Below are 5514 nucleotides of genomic sequence, written 5' to 3'. Positions count from 1 at the left end.
TTATATTGGCTGAACTATATATAAAAAAATATATAGATACATATATATGTATATTTTTCAACTTGGAAAAATTATGTATGTATGTGTGTGTGTATATATATAGGATTTTTCTCAGCTACAAACGTCCGCACCAATGGTTTTGGTGTGGATTTTCATTTTTGCACCACTTTTTGATTGAATTTCCTCATCTCCACCGTCTAGTATCTAGATAATATTGTGTAGATCATCTCTGCAAAATTTCAGCCAATTTAATAATCGTTAAGGCCCTCAAAATTGTGTCTTTCTGTTATAACATGAACGGTTCATGTTTGACAGAATTCAGTCCGTCCATTTGTTTTTCGAGTTTGAGGGCCTTAACGATTACTAAATTGGCTGAAATTTTGTAGAGATGATCTATATTATATTATCTAGATACTAGACGGTGGAGATGAGGAAATTCGATCGAAAAGTGGTGCAAAAATGAAAATCCGCACTAAAACCATTGGTGCGGACGTTTGTAGCCAAGAAGCCCTATATATATCGAAATGCTAGTTGGCTATGATTGAAAAATATGACCGAAAAGTAATTCTATTGGCAAAATCCATACATTTTAAATGAATAAGGATGTTTGGACATGATAAGGATTGTATATATATGTATATGTGGAGAGTCTCGTTAAACTTTGTTACAGAAAATATCCATTTAATAATGAAATTTGAATAACTAATTTCTATAAAAAAAAAATGGCACATTGCCAAACTTATATTTGTGTACAATTTTTTTTCCCAAGACTTATGTATAATAGCAGTACAAGCATGATGATCAAAAGACAGATTAAGGTGGGGGATATGGAATCATAGTCCATTCCATATCCCCACAAAGATAGATAGATATACGGATAGCTTTTTCCCCATACATTCAAAAGGATAATGCAAAATCTAAGCTGCACTAGCCCTAACAAGTGGGTATACGGCATGTCTTTAAGCATGTTGTTCTCTTTGAGAGAATGATTAATTAGATAGATAGATAGATATTAATTGGTGCCAATGGCATCCTGTAAAGGTTTCATCACAGTATGTTTTGACGTTTTCTTTTTGCAATAGAGCATAATCAGCATATGCTTGGTCGATCGAGAGCTGCGAGCCTACCTGCTAAGCTCGATCTCTACTGGCTTTCATGAGCAAGCCCCCCATGTTCCTTGTTCCGATCCCAAAACATGAATTACATTTCTGGAAACAGTCCCACCATCCGGGGCCAACAAAAAGGACAGCTGTGTGTGACAGAGTTTAGTTATGATTGATTTGGCTAGCTGTCTCATCCATCCGACTAAGTCCGTCCTTTGTGATCGATATGTATGTCTGCAGCTTATAGCAGTAGCCAGTAATATATGTTGCAACCATTTAAGGGACCATCTAAATCGATTTCAAATATCTCCGAGAAACCAAGTTTTGATTAACTTATCGACCTCGATCTGGTTGAATAAGGTGTTTAATCGATAACTTTGAAGTTATAGATTCAAATCTCACGGACATATGTATGATGTGTGAGTTATTATTAAAATAATTATAATTAAAAAAAATTTTAACTTACTGACTGGTATTTTAAAATAGGGTGCTGAAATCTACACATCCTTATTTACAAACCACACACTCCTTTCATTTTTTATTAATACTTTTTCTCACTTCTTCTGGCACTTCCTAGAATACCCTCAGCCGTTGTTTTTTTTTTTTTTTGTCTTTTTCTTTTTCCCTCTTTCTCCTCTAACCACGACAGAAGTCTAAAACTTCAGTTCCAATACCTCCGATACCACCGCAATCACAAATCAAACCTCACCACTGTTGGGATCTCTCTCATGATCTCGATCGCTTCGGGAGAGAAGTGCAAGAAATTTACACTTAGGAGTTGTTGGGGACCAGATGGTATTCTGTTGGAGACGGAATCATACCTCCACTGGGTCCCTATGACTCCGCCAACTACACCCTTGCCGTCGCCTTTGTCGCGCCGCAGTCCAAGCACGCCAGATGGGTCGCCTGGGCCTTTGAGACATCAGCCCCACCGGCAGCGGCATGGAGGGCGCGTGAATGGTCGTCGCCTACAAGACCTCCTCCTGGTCATGGCCGTCAAGACTTTCAACATCAGCGGTTACACCGGCACCTCGATCGTCCCCAGAACTCTCCTTTGAGGTATGGGACATGGCCGCAGAGGCCTCCGGTAACGCGTTCCGGATGTTTGCGAAGGTGAAAGTGAAGATTGGGACGGTGAACCACGTCTGGCTGGTTGGGCCGTCGGTATCGATGGGGCTTGTATCAGATGGAGTGAGTATCTTGCATTCTTGCTAAAGCATGTCCTGGTTATCTATGAGGCAAAGATGGAGCATTTTCATCCTCAAAACTTAGCTGATCTTGCTCAGTCACAGGAAGCAATGTTATTTGGGCAAAGACCTCTCATATGTGTGAACTTCAGCCTTTAGTAGAACATTTACAACATGGCAAAGAATCTTAGGAGGCAAATTGTATTTTGGCATGGTCGAATTAGCGTCTGTGTCTGGATATGCCTCACAACCTGTTCAATGTGGCCTCAAGAGAAGTAGAAGACTTTGTCTCCAGGACGTGGGACGTAGATATTTGACCGGGACGCATGAATGCTATAATTGGGTGTCCAGATCATCTTGTCCACCACAAAGATTTGCAGATTATTAATTCAGACAAGCATAAGCCACTACCCAGATAGAAAGGGTTCTGTGTGGTTTGCAGAATAAAGAGAAGAGAAATTAAAAAAAAAACACAGCTGAGGGTATTCTAGGAAATGCAAGAAGAAGTGAGAAAAAAGTATTAATAAAAAATGGAAGGGGTGTGTGGTTTGTAAATAAGGGTGTGTAGATTTCAGCACCCTTTAAAATACCTTTGAAACTAGTTTTATAGATACTAGTAGTAAAAGATGTACATCGATCTCGTAGAGGTAACGTAGAATTTCACTATATATCATTCACTTTATGATATCATCCACCATTTTACACCAACCCTAAATTAATTAATTCATGGTGTGCATGATATCCTAGAGGCAATGTCGGTGAGCTGTGACCTGGTTGGTTAAGGTGTTAACTAACAACTTTGAGGTCATGGGTTCAAACCTCATTGACATATGTAACGTGTGTGAATTATTTAATAAAAAGGTTTTTTTTTTTAAAAAAAAAAACTTTTACCAAACCCTTAAAAAAAAAAGATATCCTAGAGGCAAAGGTACACGACAATAAATATGCGAATGATTTGTAGAATATTTTGAATACATTTACTTTTTTTATATGTGTAGGTTAAATATTATGTATATGTGTACGAAATATTTTTCTATTAGCACTACAATTTTATCTTTATATAAACCTCCTATATGGAGAAGAATAATACATTTGAAGCATACCAAATTATATCGAATCCTTATTTTCTACTTGGTATCAGAGCTTACCAGGTTTGATCCTTTCAATTTACACCTAAAACACCACAAATTGATGCGTACCAAAAATCTCACAAATCACACACAAATTCCCAAATCCCAAAACCAAACTTGAATCCCGAATCACACCACAAACAAATCATTGCATACATCAAAATCATAATTCCCGAATCCTTGAATCTCAAAAACCAAACCTCCAAAATGGCACACCAAATCAACTACCATACTACCGCACCATGCCGGTCTCCATACAAACCAAATTCATATGCAAACTCAAAATGTCCGCTATGTGGAGTATTAGGTCATAGCAAGCAACATTGCTTTAAAACAATTGGGTACCCGGATTGGTGGGATTTCACCCTAAAACCCCGAAAGAATCAAGCAAAAACTGTCATAACCACTACAGAGGAAGACCAACCATCCAATGCCTCCAACGTCACACAGTCATGTATGAGTGGTAAGGTATCTATGAATAGGTCCTGGATTATTGATACAGGACCATCAGATCACATGTGTAATGATCCTAGCCTCTTGAAAAAATTAAAACCCTCATCTCAAAATATTGTTTCTACCATTGATGGTACTCCAACTCCGATTACCGGAGAAAGCTCTATTGTCCTATCAAACACATTAACCCTTGATTCTGTATTAGTCGTCCTTTCATTGTCATACAATATTCTCTCAGTTGGCCAAATCATTCAAGAATTATTATGTATTGTCACCTTTTATCCGTCTTTCTGTGTATTTCAAGACATTCTGACGCAACGGATTTTGGGTTATAGAGTGAAAAAAGGGAAATTGTACTACCTAGATCTGACAGAGACGGGAGAGAAACATATGCAGTCTTTGGGTCAAGCTAATCAGGTCAATAGAGCTGAGAGTGCTAAGAAAAATGTGTGGCTTTGGCACCGCAGGTTGGGTCATCTAAACTTCAGTTATCTTAAGGAACTGCAACTGCAATTATTTTCGGGTGTCGACTATTCAGATTTTCATTGCGACATATGTGAACTGGCCAAGAGCCACCGTATTTCATATTCACCAAGCCTAAATAAAAGTCTTGTTCCATTTATGAAGATTCACTCTGACGTGTGGGGTCTTGCACTTTGGCGCTCGGTATTTTGTGACATTTATTGATGATTGTACCCGTACAACTTGGGTGTCTCTATTGAAGAATACGAGCGATGTTTATTCTAGATCAAAGAATTTCACAAGATGGTGTCCACACAGTATCAACAAGTTGTTCGAGTTTTCCAGTCTGACAATGGCGGAGAATATATTAATGGTCCTATGCAAGAGTTTATGAAGTTACATGGAATTTGACATCAGACTTCAAATACTTATACTCCTCAGCAAAATGGATTGGCAAAGAGGAAAAATCGGCAGTTACTTGAAGTTGTCCGTGCCTCTTTGTTTGGCATGAATGTACCTGTAGAATATTGGGGAGAAGTTGTGACATCTACTGCCTACCTCATTAATCATACTCCTTCTCGGGTTATTGAATGTGAAAACCCTCTACAACAGCTTCAGAATCTTCTCTCGGTTCATTCGTTGCCTAACTTGGAGCCTCGTGTATTTGGATGTACAATGTATGTTCATATTCCAAAACAACAACGGAGTAAGCTTGATCCCCGTGCAAGGAAGTGTATCTTTGTGGGTTATGCAGATTTTCAGAAGGGATATAGATGTTATGATCCTCTTACAGACACCATGCATGTATCCCTCGATGTTTCTTTTCGTGAATCTAAGCCTTACTAGCTACTTAGGGGGAGTATCAGAGTCTTCCCTTCAGGGGGAGAGAGCATATGAAGGAAATTCCTGAAATTTTTTTGAATTTGAAGAATTTGAAGAATTAGAAGAATTGGAAACGAGATTTGGAGTAGGAGGAAACAAAAATCATGAAAATGACGTCGTACAGCAACATACCAACATTGACAAAAACCGTGGGCCTCGCGTCGTAGTGGCTGATGGCGTGCCACATGTCGAACAACAGCGGATCCCCTCTAATGCAATAGAATGTGAACTGAGTGAGCTGAGCCCTGAGCCAAACGAAGAGGAAGCCGAGCCACAATTTCAGCTTGGGTCACATGT

Source organism: Fragaria vesca, linkage group LG3 (assembly GCF_000184155.1).
Source record: "Fragaria vesca subsp. vesca linkage group LG3, FraVesHawaii_1.0, whole genome shotgun sequence".
Lineage (NCBI taxonomy): Eukaryota > Viridiplantae > Streptophyta > Magnoliopsida > Rosales > Rosaceae > Fragaria > Fragaria vesca.
The sequence above is the reverse complement of the archived record's forward strand: the minus strand, read 5'-3'. Positions refer to the sequence as shown.